The following is a 24,152-nucleotide window of genomic DNA, read 5'->3' as shown; positions in this document are numbered from 1 at the left end:
CCACTGGGGAAGCCCAGATGGGCTATGTGAAAGTGAAAGTCGCTCAGTTGTATCCAACTCTTTGAGACCCCATGGACTATACAGTCCATGGAATTCTCCAGGGCAGAATACTGGACTGGGTAGCCATACCCTTCTCCAGGGGATCTTCCCAACCCAGGGATAAAACCCAGATCTCCCGCATTACAGGGGGATTCTTTCCCAGTTTCACCACAAGGGAAGCCCAAGAATACTGGAGTGGGTAGCCTATCCCTTCTTCAGCAGATCTTCCTGACTCAGGAATCGAATTGGGGTCTCCTGCATTGCAGGCAGATTCTTTACCAACTGAGCTATCAGGGAAGCCCAAAGTGAAACTCGCTCAGTCGTGTCCAACTCTTTGCGACCCCTTGGACTATACAGTCCATGGAATTCTCCAGGCTAGAATACTGGAGTGGGTAGCCTTTCCCTTCTCCAGCGAATCTTCCTGACCCAGGAATTGAACCCAGGTCTCCTGCACTGCAGGTAGATTCTTTACCAACTGAGCTATCAGGGAAGCCAAGGTAGGCCATAGATGGTTTAATTTCAGATGTCCTGCTGGCTAGCTGCTACAAAAGCCATCTCATATTGCATTACAGTGTCATACTGTTATGCAAGAGTGGACATTGGAATTTATCCACAACCAACCTAACCCCATACCTGAACTCAAATCAGAAAAAAAAAAAAAAGCTCAGCATGGGGAAAAAAAAAAGCACTGATTAATAAATGGAGCCAACTATTAAAAATTTGCTGGTGCAGCAAAATTGACTTTACTATCACAATTTGTCTTCTGAGGACTTTATTTTTTATTCTAGAAACCTGTGAACTTTTTATTTTATTCTATGAACTTTATTTTGTTCCACTTGGCCCCAAATGGAAAGTTATTTAGTCCTGGATTTGGTTATACTCTAACCATAAGAAAATGGTAGTATTTTCAAAGTATTAGCTTTGGGGCATATTTTATGAAAAATATTAATTCACTTATCCTTATCTGAGATTTATCTACTATAAAACTATCACTATCATTTTCCTTTAGTTCAAGAGTCCTTCTACCTTATAGTTTATAATCAATGCTCAGAGAATGAATGTTTATGAAAAGCAGAGCTACTTCAAGTTTCAAACCTCAAGATCTACATAAACAACAAAATAGCTTAAGTTCTATATAAACAAACAATAAACTAATCATCACTTATAAATGATGAAGTCTCAATAAACCCAGTGAATTCAGATTATACTATCAACACAGAAATAGAACTTACAGTAAAGAGCAGCTTCCTAGGAAATAAGTTTTCTCCTGACCTTAAACGTAAAACTTAGAACAGCAGAAAATTACCAACCAGTTCATTTCACGAAACATTGGCAGTCAAAAACAACAGAAGCATAGTTGACCCTTGAACAGGGTGGGGCTAAGGGTGCTGTCCCCTTGGAGAGGAAAATCCATGGACACCTCTACAGTCAGCTCTGGTTTACCACATCCACAGATTCAACCAAGGCAGATCGTAGTACTGTAGTATTTACTAATGAAAGAGATCCAGGTATAAGTGGACACATGCAATTCAAACCCATGTTGTTCAAGGGTCAACTATAATTCATTATTCTTCTCTTATTGGGGTTTATTGCATGTTTTTTGATTTTACCTCATGGGTCTGGCATACAGGAACCTTAATCAATTTCATTGGGAAGCTTTCCTAGTGGTTCAGTGGTAAAGAATCCATCTGACAGTGCAGGGGACAAGGGTTTGATCCCTGGGCCAGGAAGATCCCACGTGCTGCAGTGCAGCTAGGCTCATGTACTGCAACTGAGCCTGCGCTCTAGAGCCTGGGAGCCGCAACAAGGGAAGCCACCAAAATGAGAAGCTCACGCACTGCAACTAAAGAGTAGCTGAAACTAGAGAGAAAAGCCCGTGCCGCAAGTAAAACCCAGCAGAGCCAAAAACAAATAATTTTCACTGTTCTCCATAAGCTCACAATTGTTCTCTTGAAAACTTCAAAGAAACAGTCAAAGAGGGGCTCCATCTAACATCTGGTCTACCGTTTGCATAAACACAATGAGACATTTTTTAAATGACGACGCATCATCACTCACTCATTCGGCTTTTCTCACCCTAGACTCAATCCCATGTCTATCCAGGAATGAGTCCATTATGACCCTGGGGTAGTTTATTACCCAAGTCACAGTCCTAATGCCCTTTCTGGCTTAGGTTCTTCTCATCTGTTTACATTTGGTTGAACCAGGAAGTGCAATTAGACAAAGAACTAGCACGAACTACTCAGCAAGGAGTTCTTTCCTCTGCATGCAGCCCAGCCTCCAAAAGATCTCAAGCCAAGTGGCTGGTCCTGGACGAGCAGCGGTTCTACAGCCCAGAGGTTCTTACACGACCAGCAGCGGGTCCAAACTGTCAGTCAGTTGTGTTTATTTCAGTGTATGACTCATGTCGATTCTGGATAGGCGTCAAAAATATGGACACAAGACTCCCCCAGCTCTACCCTCCTGCCCACAGAAAGCAAGGATGACACACAACCTCTGCTAATGCCCAGCCTTCAGGTACCCTATTTGGAGACTATTGGTCATGGAAAATCCCCAGAAGTGGTTCCAGCCAGGCCACAAGACAGACCAGAATAGGATCCTGTAGGGGCCCAAGAATGAACACAAGGACTGATGTGGAGATTAAACAGCAATGTTTATGTTAACATCAAGGTCAAAACACTTCATCAAGACCAAAGAAAATTGAGATTTTACTTCAAGAATCACCTGGCACCCCAGGAATGAAAGGAAATCTAGGGATCCTAATACATTTTCCCTTCTAAAGAAAGTTTAAGTCTCATCCACTTTCCTTTTAATTTCTTTTTGGAGAGCAATCATTCAGAAATGGAAACAGCCCATCGAGGAACCATAGAGAGACAGCAAGCAAGGGGTACCCAAGTGCTGAATGGAGACACTGTCCAGAGGGTTGACACACTTCCTAGGGAATAAGTCCGTTTAGCCGAGGCTTAACCATAGATGATCTTGAATTCATCCCTGCAAATGCCACAAGAAACAGAGGAAGGTAGCGAGCCAAGGATGGATGTATGACTCACCAGATCCATATTCTTTGCCTTTTATCCAGCCCTTTGTCTTTAGTAATCTATTAACTACAATCTTAATAACTTTTCAAAGTTCAAGGCTTTGTAGCTGCATTTTAAAGATTTGTGATAATGTAAGATATTGCTTCATTAGGAAGAAAAACACAAGCTAGATGAGTACCTAGCAAAAGAAAAATGTGAGGGAACTCTGAAGAAAAGGCTAATCCAATCATGATTCAATCTTTGCTACAAAACAACTGATTTGCTTTGCTTGGCCAGCAGAGGAAAATCATTTCTTTCCCAACAAATGGTGACCAGGACACTAGAGAGAAATGGAGTCACCATCTGAAGTTAATGCATATAAAATCAACTGGCTTTATCCTAATCACACTTAAGCTCTTGATTTAATGTTCAGATTTTCAGCTCAATTTCAATATTTCAATTTTATTTGTCTTTGCAAGTTGTGATCATAGTAAGAATGACACTAAACTGTCAGAACTGAGGGCTCTCTCTTGCTGTGGCTGGTTGTGAGTGTCTGGGTTTTTTTCTCCCTCAAGTCAGACAGGTTGCACCTTGGAATCGTACAGCTGTAGAGTTGGCCTTAAAAGTCAGATTTCCAGGATTCAAGTTTGAGCTCTACCCCACAGAGATGTGACACTGGGCAAGTTAATTAACCTTCAATTATCCACAAAAAAAAGGGGATGATAACTGTACCGATTTCATAAGGTTGTTGTGAGGATTAAGTGAATAAAAACTTAGCAATGTTTAGAATAACGGATGACGTACAGTCTGTGCCCAGTAAATGTCCCCAAGCTGTATTTATTATTGATCTCTCAGGAGGAGTTGCATTCCTGTGTTTGCATTCAAGTTAATGTATAAAGTCAACTTGATAAACTATCCAGGATATTACCTTACACACATTATAACCTGATTTTTTTTTTTTTAATAACCTTTCAAAGTTAAATAAAACACATCAGCCTGGGAGTCGAGCTGTCTCATATTCCATTTACTTAGTAACCAAAAAAGAAAGTGGACTTCCCAGGTGGCTCAGTTGGTAAGGAACACACCTACCAATGTAGGAAACACAGAAGACTGAGTTGGATCCCTGGGTCGGGCAGAGCCCCTGGAGGAGGACATGGCAATCCACTCCAGTACTCTTGCCTGGAGAATCCCATGGACAGAGGAGCATGGCGGGCTATAGATCATGTGGTCACAAAGAGTTGGACATGACTGAGTGACTGAGCATGTAGACATGTCAAGGAGAAGGTATTTATTATCTCTAAGCCTTGATTTCCTTAACAATACCAAGAATACCAATAACAAGCCTTGTAAGGAATGGTCATCTAACAGAGGACACACACTCAATACATGATTGTTCTTTTTATTATATTTTCTGTAAAAGGTAATTATGGCCTGATACAAAAGTCAGGCAAGTAATAACAGTGCTGGCATCATTGTAAGATTCTTCTGGGAAATCCCTGGTGGTCCAGTGGTTAGGACTTGGCACTTTCACTGCCCTGGCCCAGGTTCCAGCCCTGGTCAGGAAACCAAGATCCTGTAAAAGTGTGTGTTAGTTGCTCAGTCGTGCCCACCTCTTTGCGACCACATGGACTGTTACCCAACAGGCTACTCTGTCCATGGGATTCTCCAGGCAAGAATACTGAAGTGGGTTGCCAATCCCTTCTCCAGGAGATCTCTCCCACCCAGGGACTGAACCCAGGTCACCTGCACTGCAGGCCGATTCTTTACCATCTGAGCCACCAGGGAAGCCCAAAAGCCTGTGGCCAAAAAGAAAGAAAGAAAAAAGAAGATTCTTCCACTTAAGAAGGAAACTGGCTTTCATTTTGCCAATTTAACTACTGTGCTCAAACTAATCACTCCCAGCTCCTTTTCTCCTTGGGCCTTGGACATCAGTCTCCGCCACCGAAAGAAAGTTCAGAGTGGCTCACCTTGACCTAGACTTTAGTAAGACAGTCTGAATTTTGCGAGCTAGAGAGGCCCTTTAGGTCCCTACAAAGCCCAGGCAGCATGGAAAACGTAAGTCATCTGGTGCGGTCCCTCCTCTGTCCATCGCTCATCCAAACATTTTCTCCCTTTCAGCCACACATGGTGTTTCTGAGCTTGAACAAACACTTCCAAATGCACTTTGGGCTCAAGTCCAAGTGCGCACCTAAGTTCAGATGACCACAACCCTCTCAAAATCTCTGCAGTCACTTCCATATTGTTGCACAGAATCAGCTCCCTAAAGACTATCATGGCTAAAAAAAATGATCACTTGAATGAAAAGAAAAGCAAATATGAAATATTTGTTAGGTCTGTATTATGTTTCAAGTACATCCATGCAAATAAACACAGCTGAACTTCAAAAGACCTTCTGTTATGAATTGTCACCTAACAGAGGGCCACAGGGAGACGTGGAGAAGTCAGATGACTTGCTCGAGATGACACCTCTGAGAGGGAGGGCTCACACCTGCGAAAGTGGAGCCAGGTCACGTGACCTGTCCTCTGTCCCGCCCACAGGACGTTCCTCCCCTCACAAAGAAGAGGAAGCACTGACTCAAATGACCCCATTTCCCTTGATGTTAGTGACAGCCTGAGAGAGGCAATGGCCATAACTGCTCTCCAGGTGAGGAGCCAGGGCTCATGGACACTGCTGCCCAAAGGAAACCCAGGAGTTAAAAGCAAGGCCATCTCCCCCGAGGCAGCAGGGTTGGGTGAGCGGGCAGCAGAATTTTGTAGTTGTTCAATTGCTAAGGCATGTCTGATTCTTTGTGACCGAATGGACTGCAGCACGCCAGGCATCCCTGTCCTTCACCATCTCCTGGAGTTTGCTCAAACTCATGTCCATTGAGTCAGTGATACTATCCAACCATCTCATCCTCTGTGGCTCCTTTCTCCTCTTCAGGCTTCTCCCTTCTCCTCTCCCTTCTCCTCTTCAATCTTTCACAGCATCAGGGTCTTTTCCAAATAATCAGCTCTTCACATCAGGTGGCCAAAGTAGTGGAACTTCAGCTTCAGTCCTTCCAATGAATATTCAGGGTTGATCTCCTTTAGGATTGACTGGTTTGATCTCTTGCTATCCTAGAGTCTTCTCCAGCAACACAATTTGAAAGCATCAGTTCTTTGGCACTCAGCCTTCTTTATGGTCCAGCTCTCACATCTGTACAGCAGCAGTGCAAATGCCCAGAGTTCACCCCTAGAATCTATAGCTCAGCTTCCCAAGGTCTGCTCCTTAATAACTTTCATCCAGGTTGAATAACACCGCCCTGTACCATCTTGGAGGATTCTTCTGGAGCGGACCTTTATTTTTTTTAGGTAGGAGATCTAAAAGAAAATAAGTACTACAAGTATCCTCAAGGTCATCCTGGAGCAACACAGTTCTCAGAAGCTGCTAGATTATTGCCAATGCACACCATAGGTAAGGAAACTGGCTAAACTGCTTTTCCATCTTTTCTTTTTTTTTATTCTCAACTGAAGAATGCACTTCTTCCCTGGAAAGCTGCCCTGCTCTGGCCAGTCCCCTTGCTAATCCTCCTCTCCCTCCATCCCTACCTTCCCTCCGAGTTCCAATTCCTGTGGATCATCCAGAGGTGAAAACGCAGACGCCAAACATCAGCAAATGCAGCTGGAGGAAGATGAACCTGGGGCTGGAGCTGTGGGCAGTCCAACCCTGGGCTCAGCAACTGCCCCGGGGTGGGGTCATTCCCTGCCTTGACCTCTGGACCACAGCTGTGACTTCTTCGCAGGAAGATGGGTACCTCTGTACTCTGCTACCTGACTGTATTCTTCATATTTCATATAAAATAGAAAGTTACCTTCTTCAGCCCACTTTAAAAAACATTTTAACTTCCTGAGCATTTATGGAACAATTCTGCTGTTGAAAGGTGATGGATAGGAGGACAAGTGGTAAGCCTGCACATTCATGACCAGGGAGCATCTGAGAAATGTTTCCAAATCATGAACAGATGAAGCATTACTTCATGAGTTAATGCATCCTGCAGGTCAAATGACAGTGCCCTCTCACCTCCAATCAGAATAAATGTCAACTACAAGAAGCAGAACATCAGTCAGTCACAGGGTGCCATGTTCCTTCACATCAGAAAAACGAGTCCCTTTTTATGAGGACTCTCTTAACTGAATTCACAAAGCCAGTTGGCACTTTCAAATGTCTGTGTGCACAGCAGGATGTTTGATTACTTGTGGGTCACTGGAAACCACCCTTATCACACCCACAATTCCACATTTGCATTTATACATGTACTGAGCGATGCAGAGATGGGTAGAAAAACAAGCTATATATGGTGAGTGCTATCTAATTTTACTAACTAATGGTTGGATAAACAGGTATTTAAATAAGGCTCTGATCAAACCCACAGTGTGAGAATTTTGGCCGCTGAATATCCAGGGTATAAAACCTGACCAGGACCTGCCCTCTATCCTGCTGAACTGCAGTCATGCCTGTGCCAGCCAAACCCACAGCTTGAAAACTTGTTCATCTGCCAAGCCAAATGGCTTTGTGCTGCTCTTCAGTTTCTTACACTTTATTGTGAAAAAGCCAACATGGGAAACTAAACTAAAACTTGAAGCAGGAAGGCAGATGCCTTTGAGGAGAGAAAGCATTATGTGTCGGAGGGAGGCACCCGGAGATGCTGGTTGTGTGCGTTGTTCTGCTTCTTGATCTGGGGTGGGGGTTACAGGAGGATCTGCTTTGAGCTAGGTTTGCCATTTCCTTCTCCAGGGGAACTTCTAGACTCAGGGATCAAACCCGGGTCTCCTGCATTGCAGGCAGATTCTTTACTATCCACTGAAAATATTCTTTCCTATTATGTAATTTGGAATTGAGGGTCTGTGGCTAGAAATAACATATAACTATCAAATTAGAAATTGCCTTTTAGAGGCATCCATTTCACCTTTTCTAAAAGGCCCTAAAGAAAGTCACTTAGCCTGTGCTTGTGTGTGTTAGTTGCTGAGTTATATCCAACTCTTTGGGAAACAATGGACTGTAGCCTGCTAGGCTCCTCTGTCCATGGAATTCTCCAGGCTAGAATATTGGAATGGGTAGCCATTCCCTTTTCCAGGGATCGAACCCAGGTGTCCCGCATTGCAGACAGATTCTTTACCAGCTGAGTCACCAGGGAAGCCCATGCTTACAAGCTTCTAACTTGTTTCCAGACCACCCTCATCTATTAATATTTGTACACAGTTCTGCTTACCAGGGGCTTCCCTGGTGGTTCAGACAGTGAAGAATCTGCCTCCAATGCAGAAGACATGGGTTCAGCCCCTGGAAAGATCCCCTGGAGAAGGAAACAGCTAGTCACTCCAGTATTCTTGCCTGGAGAATTCCATGGACATAGGAGCCTGGTGGGCTACAGTCATGGGGTTGCAAAAAGTTGGGCACAACTGAGCAACTTTTACTTTTCTGATTACCAAGTTAACTTAAAAAAATTTTTTTTTATTTTTAAAAGTCTTTTTATTGAATACTGACTCTTGTTTAGTCTTTTTATTGCTTCTTTTTTTTTTTTCTTTTAATGTTTTGGTTTTAGGGCCTTGAGTCATGTAGGATCTCAGCTCCCTGACCAGGGTCAAATCCACACTGTCTGCACTGGAAGGCAGAGTCTTAACCACTGGATCTCCAGAGAAGTTCGACAACTTTTAAAAAATCATTTCTCAATTGTATTAAAATACACATAACAAAATTAACATCTTAACCATCTTTAATTGTACAAATAAGTGCCTACGTAGTTTTGTGTGACCATCATCATGCATCTCCAGAACTCTTTTCATCTTACAACGCTGAAATTCCAGGTCCATCAAACAACTACTTTTCTCCTTCCCCCAGCCCCTGGCAAACACCATTCTATTTCCTGTCTCTATGAATTAGCTTTTTGACCAAACCAGTCAATCCTAAAGGAAATCAGTTCAGTTCAGTTCAGTCGCTCAGTCGTGTCCGACTCTTTGAGCACGCCAGGCCTCCCTGTCCATCACCAACCCCGGGAGTCCACCCAAAACCATGTCCATGGAGTCAGTGATGTCATCGAACCATCTCATGCTCTGTCATCCCCTTCTCCTCCTGCCTTCAATCTTTCCCAGCATCAGCGTCTTTTCAAATGAGTCAGCTCTTCGCATCAGGTGGCCAAACTACCAGAGTTTCAGCTTCAACATCAATCCTTCCAATGAACACCCAGGGCTGATCTCCTTCAGAATGGACTGGTTGGATCTCCTTGCAATCCAAGGGACTCTCAAGAGTCTTCTCCAACACAACAGTTCAAAAGCATCAATTCTTCAGTGCTCAGCTTTCTTTATAGTCCAACTCTCACATCCATACATGACCACTGAAAAAACCATAGCCTTGACTAGACGGACCTTTGTTGGCAAAGTAATGTCTCTGCTTTTGAATATGCTGTCTAGGTTGGTCATAACTTTCCTTCCAAGGAGTAAGGGTCTTTTATTTTCATGGCTGTAATCACCATCTGCAGTGATTTTGGAACCCAGAAAAATAAAGTCAGCCACTGTTTCCACTGTTTCCCCATCTAGTTCCCATGAAGTGATGGGACTGGATGCCATGATCTTCGTTTTCTGAATGTTGAGCTTTAAGCCAACTTTTTCACTCTCCGCTTTCACTTTCATCAAGAGGCTCTTTAGTTCCTCTTCACTTTCTGCCATAAGGGTGGTGTCATCTGCATATCTGAGGTTATTGATATTTCTCCCAGCAATCTTGATTCCAGCTTGTGCTTCCTCCAGCCTAGCATTTCTCATGATGTATTCTGCATGTAAGTTAAATAAGCAGGGTGACAATATACAGCCTTGACGTACTCCTTGTCCTATTTGGAACCAGTCTGTTGTTCCATGTCCAGTTCTAACTGTTGCTTCCTGACCTGCATACAGGTTTCTCAAGAGGCAGGTCAGGTGGTCTGGTATGCCCATCTCTTTCAAAATTTTCCATAGTTTATTGTGATCCACACAGTCAAAGACTTTGGCATAGTCAATAAAGCAGAAATAGATGTTTTTCTGGAACTCTCTTGCTTTTTCAATGATCCAGCGGATGCTGGCAATTTGATCTCTGGTTCCTCTGCTTTTTCTAAAACCAGCTTGAACATCTGGAAGTTCACGGTTCACGTATTGCTGAAGCCTGGCTTGGAGAATTTTGAGCATTACTTTAGTAGCATGTGAGATGAGTGCAATTGTGTGGTAGTTTGAGCATTCTTTGGCATTGCCTTTCTTTGGGATTGGAATGAAAACTGACCTTTTCCAGTCCTGTGGCCACTGCTGAGTTTTCCAAATTTGCTGGCATATTGAATGCAGCACTTTCACAGCATCATCCCTGAATATTCATTGAAAGGACTCATGCTGAAGCTCTAATTCTTTGGGCACCTGATACAAAGAGCCAAGTCATTGGAAAAGACACCGATGCTGGGAAAGATTGAGGGCGGGAGGAGAAGCGGGTGGCAGAGAATGAGATGGTTGGATGGGATCACCAACTCAACAGACATGCGTTTGAGCAAACTCCAGGAGACAGTGAAGAACACGGAAGCCCAGCAAGCTGCAACTCATGGGGTCGTAAAAACTTGGACAGGACTTTAGCAAACGAACAACAGCACAAGGACCTCATAGATGGAATTATACAATATTTGTCCTTTTATTTCTCTAACATACTGTTCTCAAGATACATCCGTGTTGTAGCCTGCATCAGAGTCTCCTTCCTTTTCAGGCTGTATGATATTCCCTTGTATGTATACACCACATTTTGTTTATCCATTCACCTGTTGATGGACACTTGAGTTGCTTCCACCCCCTGGCTATTGTGAATAATGCTGCTAGAGTGTAGGTGTACAAATATCTCTTGGAGACCCCATTTTCAATTCTGGGGGGTCTATACCGACAAGTGGAACTGCTGAATTGAAAGGTAATTCTGTGTTTAATTTTGGGAGTAACTGCCCTACTGTTTTCCAAAGGGTCTGCGCTATTTTACAGTCCCAACAGCAGTGCAGAAAGATTCCATTTTCTCTATATCCTCACCAGCATTTATATTTTCTGGGTTTTCTTCCTGTCAGTTTGATTTTTTTGGTAGTAACAATCCTAAGCAACCTTCTTTTGTTCATAACAATGACTACCATTGGCTATGTGCTTCAAATATAGTTTAGTTCTAAACCTATTACATCCTGGAATCCCCGCAACCAGCCTCTGAGGTTTAAATCTGAGGTCAGCAAAACCAGCACCTTATGCCTAGGAAGAGACAGATCTGGAATTTGAACCCAAGTGTGATTAATTTCATATACTGTGCTCTAACCACTTCACACACTGCCTTCCTTCTTTACCAGAACTCTTGGTTTCTGTGCACTGATTCTGATGCCTAGGGATTTCCTGAGCAAGGTAACTGTCCCACCCATGACCACAGCAAATTAATTTGTCAGCTTCTGGTGTGTGAACAGCCCAGACAAAATAGAACACAGTAAACTCTTTAGGACAGGAAGTTCACACTTATTAAGGTTTATGTTTCCCCCAAGAACCCACCACAATGCCCGACACACAATACTCAATAAATACGCTGCTGTTCAGTCGCACAGTAGTGTCCGACTCTTTGCGACCCCATGGGCTGCAGCATGCCAGGCTTCTCTGTCCTTCACCATCTCCCGGAGTTTGCTCAAACTCATGTCCATTGAGTCGGTGATGCCATCCAACCATCTCATCTCTGTCACCCCCTTCTCCTTCTTCCCTCAATCTTTCTCAGCATCAGGGTCTTTTCCAATGAGTCGGTCCTTTGAATCAGGTGGCCAAAGTATTAGAGCTTCAGCATCAGTCCTTCCAATGAATCTCTGGGTTGACTTCCTTTAGGATTGACTGGTTTGATCTCCTTGTTGTCCAAGGGACTCTCAAGAGTCTTCTCCTGCATTACAATTCAAGAGCGTCATTTCTTGGGTGATCAATCCTCTTTATGGTCCAACTCTCACATTCATATGTGACTACTGGAAAAACCATGGCTTTGACTATACAGACCTTTGTTGGCCAAGTGATGTATCTGCTTTTTAATCACTGACTAGGTTTGTCATAACTTTTCTCACAATAAATATACATTTTAAAAAATCCACTGTGATTACAGAAGCCCAGTTATCAGCATTAGTTCCACACCGGTCTGTGCGACTAGGACAAACACAGAGCAGACAACCACACACAGTACACATCACAAACTACTGATGAGAATAACTTACACTATCTCCCTTCCAATTTCCAATTTCCGGACTTTCACATATTGTGTTGTATTTCTTTATCTTTCATCCAGGTCTGACTTTCCTTCTCTCCTCTCTCTCCTACACCTTTTCTGTTTGTATCTTAGGACCATCTATGGAGCATCGCTTTTTTCACTGATTACCATTCAACCCAAAGAACACCACTCATGAACCAATCACTGGTAAGAATAGTAGCATTTGACCAATCAGAGCCAGTTTATATAGACAGGGATGTGGAAAACTTCTGCAGAAACTTCCATGGAGAAGCTGGATCGTGACATAATCTGGGCTCTGTTAGAAGAGAGGTGAAGTAATAGTGCTGGGTGGACAGTATGAATGTCCCTACACATTCCATACTTACAGCCACAATGGTTGGATAGTCAGTCCAACACCGCTGGCTTCAACTGTGCAGAAGCAGCGTAGAACTAGAACCAACAAGCAGAAACTATAGAAATAAGACATTACAGTACAAGACAAAAAAGCTTTTTAATATCCACAGCTGGACAAAAATGAAATGGGCCACTTTGGCCAACCTGTCACAGTGCTTCTCACAAAGTGACCTCCTTTACCACTGTTAAACACACTGGGACAGACGCTAACTTTTGAGACCCAGTGCTCAAGAGAAAGTGACTGCTTGATAAGGCCTATGTTTGAGAAACACAGCTAAGATATCTTTCTCCTCTGAGAGTCTGATTTTCATGTTGGACACCAAGGTAGACAGGCGATGTCCAGAGTCCAGTGGCTGACAGCAGAGGGGATGAGTCATTTGTTAAACGGGGCTGTGCAGCACAGCCTTAGCTGAAGACAGAACTATAGCAATAAGGTAACATTCAAGTCATTTACCAAACTCCTCAGATATTTTTTCTATTAAAAATTTGAAAGGTTATCCACAGATAAAGGAATTTATGGAAAATGACCATTAATTTCTCATTTAGTGGTTATCTTCACTTATTTAAAACTTTTAAAATAATTGAAAACCATAAAACAAAAGGTCTGTAGACAGTTATGTAACTGAAGTTGTTGAAATTTGTTTTTTATGTACACTTGCCATGCATTAAAGTTGAAACAGTTGGAAAAGTCAACATGGTCCAGAGAGACAAAAGCCAACTCTTGGGGTGCGTGTTTAATTACCCTGATGACCATAAACTGTGCATTAGCCACTTATTTGAGCAGGGAGCACACCCACTATTGTATTCCATCACTCCTCAGATGATAAAGTCTCTCATTATTTAAGGATGCCTCTCTTTAAGGTCTTCAAGTAGTACATTCCTTCTCCCCCAACCCTACATGACCAAGCATCATCCCCCGTCACCAAGAGTCCTGTCCTGTTTGCAGAGTGCTGTGTTCACCTGTCTAGGGCAAAAACAATCTCGCTCTGAGAACCACACTATGGCCCCATGTCCCACTCCTGAGGGCATCTTTGAATGCCAAGAACACCAAGCTCACCCCGTAGCCTCTGGTGATTCCTGGTGCCCCAGGCAGATCAGAAGTTCACCTGACTTCCAGTTTGTGTCACCTGGAAGACCATCTTCTTTCTACCACAAGTTTAAAACTAATAATCCCTCGGGGCTGCAGTCCATAAGGTCGCAAAGAGTTGGACATGGCTGATGCAACTTAGCATGCAGCAGGCACTGAATACAGCATGTATTCAGCAGGTCACCTCTGATTATGCAAAGGCATTCCTTGCAGAATTGCCCAATATCCCGTTTTGTCCAACTGTTGCCATTCCTGGTTATGGTGATGTTTTTAAACACATTAATTTGTATATGGTAAGAACAAGGCCAACACCAAGCCGCTGCTGTACAGCAGTCTCCATTTATTTATTTACTTATTTATCAGCACCCTTTGGGAATCTTAGTTCCTCATCAAGGAATTGAGCCCATGCCCCCTGCACTGAGAGCCCAGAGTCCTGACCACTGGACGGCAGGGAAATCCCAACAGTCTGCATTTAAGTCAAATGGAAAATACTAATAACCCTACAGAAACTTAGAACTCAACTCCTTTTTCCCCTCAGCAGTGTTGCCTCATCAGGAAGAGTCAGATAAATGTCTGAAGGTCATCACCTCCCAGGGAAGTGACCAAGTATCTGCTCGCCAGTGTCTACAAACGAGTCTTAGGTCATGTACAAAGGCAATAAATACTACTTTCTGGCCGCAGTTAATCTCCGTGGAAGTCCGCGTCCCTCCCCCTGTTAATCATCCACCTATTCAGAGGATGATACTCACCTATTTAGAGGACACTTAGCCATTACTGAGGGTCTCCCTGTCTCTACATTTTTTGGCAACATCATCAATACTTTGTTACAGAAGAGTCTAGTCAAGAAAGTGATTGTAATAGGGAAAAAAAACTGTTTCCCACACAGACTTTCCACAAGATTGACCTTGGTCTACACAGTGAAATCCAACACTGAGGGTCCTGGGGGCACGGCTCCTTCGCGCCTGTGCAAACTGCCTCATCACTGCCTGGCCGCCCAGGGATGCTGTGCGAACGGGTCTGTTCTCCCCACCCCAGACCCCTTCTCCCCTTCGGGGTTTCCTCCCTGAAACTGGGCCTAATGGATGGTAGGTTCACAAGAAACTCAGTACTAAATATGAGTAAATATCAGTAGACACTTCTTTAGGAAAATATTATGTCTGCTTACACCATCTGCAGTGCATGAGTTCCTCTAGGGTCAGTCTGCCCACAACGATATCCACACACCCATCAAAAGGACCACCTTTGCCTTAAAGTTTCTGCTGTCTCGCCAGCTTATTACGCGTCATCGCCCATCACACCACGGTCCTAAAACCACATAAGTCATAATCTTTGTAACAAAATAAAGATGTAAAAAAGAAAAATCAGCATTCACCTACCACCCAGAAAAAATCAGTATTGAAAACTTTACTATAAAAAAATCACTGATATTCATAGTTTATCATTGTGTCAACATAAATATTGTATTTCAGAAATGGTAATATATGATTACTGTTCAGCTTGTGTTCAGTTTTTAAAGAACATCTTTCACACCAGTAAGTATAATTCTGATGTATGGCAAAACCAATACAATATTGTAAAGTAATTAGCCTCTAATTAAAATAAATAAATTAAAAAAAAACCATAAAAAATAATAAAATAAAATTGGAATAAAAAAATAAAGATATTTACAAGGTATACCATTCATTGTATGCCTGCTAATTTGCTTCAGTCATATTCGATTCTTTGTGACTCCATGGACTGTAGCCTGCCAGGCTCCTCTGTCCATGGGATTCTCCAGGCAAGAATACTGGAGTGGGCTGCCATGCCCTCCTCCAGGGGATCTTCCCAACCCAGGGATCAAACCTGCATCTCTTATGTCTCCTGCATTGGCAGGAGGGTTCTTTACCACTAGCACCACATGGAAAGCCAGATGTATCTTAACTTGTGTTTGTGTAATAAACCTTATTGGACAGGAGCTTATAGAATAGCTGGGCTCACCTCTGTGCATTTTACTTTACTTATATAGTTATTTTGGGGCCAAGCTGCTTGCCGGATCATAGTTCCCAGACCAAGGACTGAACCCAGGCCACAGCAGTGAAAGCAGAAAGTCCTAACCACCAAGTCACCAGGGATTCCTCACTTCTGTGTATTCTACATCTCACCAAGCTGGCCTCAGAGGACTGCCTGGGGTCACACTCCCCACCCCCTACAAGCTGTGGGGAGGGGCTTTTCACCAAACTTTCTTTCTCTCTTCCTCTTTCTTTGCATACAGATGGATGTGCATTCTGGCACAAGATAAAACATGATGCTTCTTGATATGGATCAAAGTCAAAGAAGTTTGAAAGGTCACTGATCTACCCCAAGTATTTAAGGAGAGGCTGGTTGCTCAGATAGTAAAAAAATCTATCTGCAAATGCAGGAGACCCAGGTTTGATCCCTGGGTCAGGAAGATCCCCTAGAGAAGGAAATGGCAACCCTCTCCAGTATTCTTGCCTGGAAAATCCCCTGGACAGAGGAGCCTGGCAGGCTACACCCATGGGTGTCACAAAGAGCTGGCCATGACTGAACAACTAACACTCAGAGCTTAAAGAATTTTTAAAACAGTATTGATCCACTGTAGTTAAGATTAAGAAATAATTATACTGCCTGAACATTAAAAGATTTCAAAACCTCTATTCGGAGTTTTGTAATGATTTCCATGATGGAGAATTTCAAAATGAACATCTTTCTGTGGCTGAACAATCCAGCATGGCTGTGGGAGTCTCCCCACCCCAGGAGGCTCTGCACTGAGGACTGGCTTTATTCATTCCTCCTTCCCCTCCCCTCCCTTCCGCCTTCTCAAGGACCAACTGCAGAGAAGATGGTAGAAAGAACCCCAACCCAGAGGAAAAAGCAGGGCTGGGTGGCGAGGAAGGTGGGGCTGCAGGCAAATGACGGGCCTGGGCCTTCGAAGCAGAAGGAAGTACCACTTTCTTGCGGCCTCCTGCTGCAGCTCTGCGCTCTGTGACCCAGCCTCCCCGTGGAAAGCAGAAGTGAGCCTCCCTCTCCAGACGGTCTCTCTGAGACAAGCTTCTCAGCTGCCCTCGCCCCTGTGTGGGTTAACATTTCCAGGAAGACTGGAGGCACCCAGAAGGCCCAGCACCTGGGAGACATCTCTACTCTGGCTGGAGGCAGGATGAACCCAGACCTGCCTTACCATCTCACTGGGGACCCACGCCAGCACCGAAAAGTCACCATAGCTCCCACCAAACACTGGACCAGTGGAGAGAGAACTGGGGAGAGCTGACAATGAGCTTCCAACCAGCATAACTCGGGATCAATACAGAGAGTGACGTTAGATGCTTACAGGAAGGGAGGAGTGGGCAGCCATTAAAACGAATGAAATAAGGCTATTTGCAGCAACATGGATGGACTTAGAAAGTCACACTGAGTGAAGTAAGCCAGGCAGAGAAGGAGAAATTTCATATGGCATCCTTTATATGTGTAATCTAAAAAAGAAATGGTACACATGAACTTATAAAACAGAACGAGACTCACAGAAAATGAACTCATGGTTGCCGGGAAGAAGGGATAGTTAAGGACTTTGGGAAGGTCATGTACACACTGCTATTTAAAAAGGATAACCAACAAAAACCTATTATATGGCACATGGCACTCTGCTCAATGTTATATGCCAGTCTAGATGGGAGGGATTTGGGGGGAGAATGGATACACGTACATGTAGGGCTGAGTTCCTTGGCTGTTCACCTGAAACTATCACCACATTGTTAATTGGCTATACCCCAATACAAAATGTTTTTAGTGTTAAATAAAATTAAAAAAAAAAAATAAAGGAGGGAGTGTGGGCAGGCCCAACAATATCTGACTGTGTCTCAAGTGTGAATGGTAAAAAGGAAATGAGACACTTAAAGACCCTCTGAACCTCTTGATGAAGACTTCTTCCCCAAGTCCTATTGCTCATCAAGAGCAGAGCCCACACCAAGAAACATCCATCCAATGGTCTCTGTTAACATATGCCCATTCATCCATCATTTTATGGAGCATCACTTACACATCTAAGCACAATGAAGAAAGAACACAGTTACACTGAGGTTAACCAATAATGGCCAATCCCTATCAATGCATGGCTTGCAGGCTCTGTAAAACAGTGAGAAAGGAGTTGAAGAGGGGAGTTAGAGAAGAGAGAGTGGATATACGTTGATGGTGAATAAAGCAGAGATAAGTAACCAACACTTTGGAAGAGTTCTATAAAGGAAAATTGTATTCTAATTATAAATACAACTGTCATTAAACAGCTTGGCAGCAAATCAGGAGTGTTGATGCTTAGTCAGTACTAAGATGCAGACAGTGACTGCAGCCATGAAATTAAAAGACGCTTGCTCCTTGTAAGAAAATCTATGACCAACCTAGACAGCATACTAGAAAGCAGAGACATTATTTTGCCAAAGGTCTGTATAGTCAAAGCTATGATTTTTCCAGTAGTCTTATATGGATGGGAGAGCTAGAGATGGCTGAGCGCCCAAGAATTGATGTTTTTGAACTGTGGTGTTAGAGAAGACTCTTGAGAGTACCTTGGACTGTAAGGAGCTCAAACCAGTCAATCTTAAAGGAAATCAACCCTGAATATTCACTGGAAGGACTGATGCTGAAGTTCTAATACTTCGGCCACCCGAGGCAAAGATCCGACTCACTGGAAAAGACCCTGATGCTGGGGAAAATTGAAAGCAGGAGGAGAAAAGGGACGACAGAGGATGAGAGGTTGGATGGCATCACCAATTCAATGGACATGAGTTTGAGCAAGTTCTGGAAGATGGTGAAGGACAAGGAAGCCCGCAGGCGTGCTGTAGTCTGTGGGGTCGGGAAAAGTGACGCAACTGAGCAACTGAACAAGAACAACAAGGCAAAGTGAAGGTCAGGACAAGACTGAAGAGAAAGCCCAAGAATGAAGAACCAGGGTGATAATAGCCCCTGCAACCTGCCAGCATGGGTGAGCCTTTTCCACACATCATCCCAAGTAACTCCTGAAACTTGTTCTAAATGACAAGACAGCCCCTCCAGCTAATGTAGTCAAGAGAATCTGAAAGAAGGTCCAAGTCTTTAAACTGGTGTGTTCCAAAAATTTGAATCCCTCCATGGGCAGGGCTTCCCTCACAGCTCAGTCAGTAAATAATCTGCCTGTTATGTATGAGACCCGGGTTCGATTCCTGGGTGGGGAAGGTCCCTTGGAGAAGGGAATGGCATGGCTACCCACTCCGGTATTCTCACCTCGAAAATCCCATTGACAGAGGCGCCTACAGTCTGTGGGGTCGCAAGAGTCAGACGGGTTAGCAACTAAACCACGACTATGGGCAGATTTCCATACTATTTTCTACACATGGGCTTCTCCCCCAAATGGGAACTTACTCAAAATAAATGTCAGAAATGATGAGAGACTGAACTCAAGGTTTCACAATTTAAGTATCAGGAAACCAGGCAGCTGTAAGAAATCTTTCAGTACTTCTGACCAACTTCCTCTTCCTTGTCCTTCTCCTCATCAATCTTAAAAGCTGGGAGGGAATGTTTATCCATTATAGGAGTGTGGACTTAGGATGAGCCTGGTCCACAACAGGAGCCCAGGAAGGAGGCCGCATATTTCCACATGCATCCCATGGGCCCTGTCTCCTCAACTTGTACATTCCCCTCGAATGACACCTCTTACTGCTATAACAACCATACACGGAGGCTTGTAGGGTTTATAAAGAAGCTAGAAGGAACTTTTTTACCAAGTATCACTGAGTACTTTTATACTGTCCCAGAGGCTTCCCAGGTGGCTCAGTGGTAAAGATTACGTCTGCCAATGCAGGAGACTCCAGTTGGATCCCTGGGTCAGGAAGATCCTCTGGAAAAGGAAATGGCAACCTACTCCAGGATTCTTGCCTGGGAAATCCCAAGGATAGAAGAGCCTGGTGGGCTACAGTCCATGGGGTCGCAAAAGTGCCGGGCACGACTTAGCGACTAGACAACAACATAGTGACCCATAAGCATGGAACAGTCCTGAAGGCAGTCGCTAGTGCTGCTCCGACAGTGGCCAGGACAGAAGTCATCTGGGGAGTCAGCAGGCCTCCCCCTGCCCTGAGCAGGCAGCAAAGTTGAAAGACACAGAAACTCAGCTCAACACAGCAGCCTCCACGCCCTGCTCACTGGTCCACCTGCTCATTGACTCTAACAGTCCCTTAGTGCAGACCATCTCCATGTGATAGAAGATGACCTTGTGATTCTGCCCTTAAAATGTTTATTAAATGACGAGTTCATTTCTTTACTTTTAAGTAATGGAGTACCTACTACAGATCCAAAGGCAGGAAAGTGGGAAAAGCTCTCCGAGCTGGAGTGGGAAAACATACCTACTAGGCCCAATGATGTCACTTAACCAGGCCTGTGACACTGATCATGCCAACCCTCCTCACCCTCATTTTTTGGTCCCTGCCTATTGTGCAGGGTCCTGAGAGGTTTGGAGGAAAGCAGTGTTCAGAAGGCTTCAGAGCCCTGGATTGGCAAAAATCATCAGTACCACCATTGGCAGAAGAAGCCAAGGAAAGGTCTGAGACTGTCTCTGACATCAACATGTCACCGATCAGTGGCCCAACTAGTGATGCGATGACCTTTTCAAGTCTCCCCATGCCTGAGGACACGGAGGTCACAGATCAATGGTGTGAGTGGGCCACAGCGATGTTCCATGCTGGGGGGCATGTGCTCTGATTTGTGCAGATTTTAAATGAATATGGGTTCGTTTATGGATAATATGATTTCACGTTGTAATTTACAAACCCATATATTCATTTGAACCAGTTGGCATCTCAAAAGTTTTGGTGATTTTTTTTTTTTAATACAAAAATAATGGAACTAAAAGGCTTTGGGAATCATTGAATCACTACCTCGCTGGACCACTTTTCTGCTAAGAGAATGCCACGGGCAGCATTCAGGTATCACAAAAGTACTCTACAAACCTTTCCAACATTGATGATTCTAGGATGTTGTGTGTCTTTTTGATTGCATAACAGCTTGCCCAGATGTCAGCTTTACAGGCTGCATCTTACTACTTCAAATCAAGCCTTCTCTCTCAGTGTTACAAGCATGGAAACCAGTCCTGAGTGGAGAACTATAGCGCTGGGATAAATTGACAGTCAACTTCCTCCAATTTCAATTTTAAAAGCCAGGACTAGAGGGCCAGTGGGCTACAGATGCCTTAGAGGCCAGCCCTGTTCCTCAGACTTGCACAGGGTGAGGCTTGGAGACCCTCTTTCCTTCTTCCAAGCAATCTTGACCATGTGACAGGCACCAGGGCTGGCGTTTTGGACAAACCAGACAAAGCTGTTTTCATGGACATTTCACTGTAGTGGAGAAAACAGACTATACACATATGGGCAAATCATAATATAATTGTAATTACCATTGTGAAGGAAATGTTGATGGGATAAATGGTCCAAGTAATTTATCCCAAATCACAGTTCTGATAAGTGATGGAAGACACCCAAACTCAGGCTTCCTGGCTCCTGTTTTCTCTCCCTTCACATCGGCTGCCCTCTATTCTTCTCTCAGGAAGGTTACCCCATTCTGCATCCAAAGAGGACCGATCACCAAGAGCCTCTTGTGATCAAATTAAATGACTTCAAGCCTCAAAACACCGACTTCCATAAGAGAACTAGGAGCCACCTGAATCCTACCCTTTTCCAGCAGAGCTTACCTTATCAGGACAGATTCCGAGGACTCAGTAAGTGCCTATTCCCCTCCACCCTGCTTTAGAAGGTGCTGGAGAGAGAGACCCACCCCCCACACCCACCCCGGCCCTTCTGAACCCTACAGCCAGCTGGGGGTAGCCAAGAAATCAAAAGTAAGTCAAACCTCCTCATTGGCTTGTTCTTAGCCTGAGTCAGACTCCGGGCCCCGCTTTGCGACAGTAAATCACTGGTGTATTTATTATGCAGTGTATCAGTAAGGTCAAGTGGCTAAATTGGATAAGCCGTCTTAAGTTTAAAATCATTAAATTGCAAAGAACCAGGGAGCCTCGTTGTTATGGATAGAATTATTTGCAATAATAACAGCACCGTTTATGGAATGCCTAGTATGTGCTTGGGGCTTTACATGCAATAAATAGCTCAGAAGGTAGACAAGGAAACCCTAACCGAGAATTTCAGTAACGGGCCCCAGTTCACACTTAGCTAGGAAACTGAGAAGCCTGGGTTCAACTCGAGTTTCTGAGATGACAAAGAAGTTGGGTGGATTTGGGGTAATTCAACCAGACACACACACACATACACACACACCCCCCACGATCACGCTTGCTATTAGATGGAACATAACAAATGCTCAGCATCTCGAAGACACCACTGTGGCCGAGATAACGCAGGAAAGTGGGAACTGACGCTCACACCCTTCCCCCAAGGCGAAGGAAAGGCAACCCCTGAATTCTTAAAATAACTCTCGCTTCCTCTCGGCCGCAGGGGGCTCGGGGCTGCGGTTCCGCAGGCCGGGAGGCGCCGGGCTCGGCGGGAGGGTGCGCACCGCCTCCGCCGCAGAGCCCGGACGTCAAGCTCCGCCCGGGCCCCGAGGAGGGCAGATGCCCGCGGTTCGCGGAGGGACTCAGGGCGCGGAGGGGCCCCGGGCCCTGAGGGGATACCGGACTGTGTAGGCCTGAGGTCCCCCGGGGTTCCCCGCCGCGCGCGCGCTCCGCGTGGAGACCGGCTTCCCCGCCCGCGCGGGGACAGCATCCGGCCCTAGGGGCAGCGCCGGAGGGCCCCGCGGTGCGCCCGCCCCGCCCCTGCGCCCCGGGCACTGAGACACCTGCGGAGCCGCCCGCCCCCGCGATCGCTCTCCCGGGGGCGAGTCTCCGCGGGCGGAAGGCATCCGAGCGTACTCACCGCCCCGCCGTGCGCTCCCCACTCCCGCGCTCCTCCCTCCACCCCGCCCGGGTCCTGCCCGGAACTCACCAGCTCCGTGTGTGAGTCGCGGGGCGGCGGCGGCGCTCCACGGTGGCCGGGGGTCCGAGCTGGGGCCGCGACGGGGCGGCCCGGCGGGGCAGGACGGGGCGGGGGCGCGCGGAGTGCGGGGTGCGGGCGGGGACTCGGGTGGCGCGGCCGCCCCGCCTGCCGCGGGCTGGAGGCTGCAGGGCGACCGGCCCGGAGGCGCCACGGCCCGAAGCGAGCGGCGGCGGCGGCCCGGAGCAACGGAGGAGGAACTGGCCGTCGCCGAGCTCGGCCGGGAGGTCCCAGCTACTTCCTGGTGCTCGGATTTGCATACCGCGCCTGGAGGGCGGGGAAGTGACCGTTTGGCCCCTGCCCAAGGTTTGGGGCGCTGGCGTGGCTGTCGCGCAGCGCTTTGAAGGCACGGAGACCTGCGTCCCGGTGCGCAGAGCCCGGGAGCCTGGAGACGGACTGAAGGGGCTTCCAGGAGCTCGCCCTGCGCCTGGCGTCCCGCACAGCGAAGGAGCCCCTCGAGTCTCCGTTCCTTCCCTTCCAGCCTACTCCCCAGTGTTAGGAAGAGGGGTGCTTCTGGCAGCAGAGGGGGCGCTCGGGTCCCCCAACATTTGGAGTCCTCTGGAAAGAGGATGCTCCGGGTCTCCTTTAGTTCTTAACCCGTAGAGTCTCTCCTTCAGGGTGTACTCGGGGGCGTACTCCACCTGATGAGGGTGGAGGTGGCCGTGGCGTTAGATGGTCTGGCAGTTTACCCGGTTCCTTAAGACTTCAGTTTCCTCCTGGAAAAATGGAGACAGGGCTGCTGGGAGGTTATATAGGGCACTGCGCCTTGCACAAGGTCATGGTCGCTGTAATCTTTCCCTTTTACCATCTCTGCATCCCTGCGTGCTGCACATACCTGACCAGTATTTGTTGAAACAAGACTTCATCTTCAAGCTCATGGTTCAACTGAATAAATACCACTTACAAACCCAGGGTAGAGAATCATTGTCTGGCGCTGTGGATACCCACGTGTTCTAAGCAAGATTCCTGCTCCCTGGAATCCCAGCATTGCACTGCAGCTCAGAATTTACAAGGAAATAATTAGTACCCTGTAGTAGATTTTGCCTGGAGAATCCCAGGGATGGGGGAGCCTGGTGGGCTGCCGTCTATTGGGTCGCACAGAGTCAGACACGACTGAAGCAACTTAGTAGTAGTAGATTTTGGAGTTTGTGTCAATAGCAGACACCTGCATAGGGCCTATTGGGAGCCAGACACTGGTTTGACAAGCCTAAGCTTGTCAGACCGATAACCTTTTATTAACAATGTTCTTAGGAAGCTGGCCCCACCCGAGTCTGCAACCACAGTCCTGGGGTCAAGTCCACCATCTTGTAACATAACCCATCGAGTAGTCACTTATTACTGGTATCAGAGGACAAAGGTCTGCAAACTACCGCCTTATCCAACAACAC

General features: G+C 45.7%; 1 protein-coding gene and 1 non-coding gene across 3 annotated transcripts in view; one reads left to right on the top strand and one right to left on the bottom strand.

The window, feature by feature from the left end:
- The window catches only part of LYN (LYN proto-oncogene, Src family tyrosine kinase), a 109,955-nt gene extending 87,053 nt beyond the window's left edge, over positions 1–22,902 (bottom strand). Inside the window, exon 1 of one of the 2 annotated variants that reach the window (XM_055546028.1) lies at positions 22,717–22,902. The gene's annotated coding sequence lies outside the window, so the exon portion shown is untranslated. The remainder of the gene's footprint in view (positions 1–22,716) is intronic. The other variant, XM_055546029.1, reaches the window with a different exon arrangement.
- On the top strand, positions 4,550–4,621 carry TRNAE-UUC (transfer RNA glutamic acid (anticodon UUC)). The gene has a single exon. It is a non-coding gene; the product is annotated as a tRNA-Glu (tRNA).
- Positions 22,903–24,152: the final 1,250 nt, after the last annotated feature.

The sequence above is a fragment of the Bubalus kerabau genome, chromosome 14, assembly GCF_029407905.1.
Source record: "Bubalus kerabau isolate K-KA32 ecotype Philippines breed swamp buffalo chromosome 14, PCC_UOA_SB_1v2, whole genome shotgun sequence".
NCBI classification, from domain to species: domain Eukaryota; kingdom Metazoa; phylum Chordata; class Mammalia; order Artiodactyla; family Bovidae; genus Bubalus; species Bubalus kerabau.
Note: the sequence above shows the minus strand (reverse complement) of the source record. Positions and strands in the feature narration are given on the sequence as shown.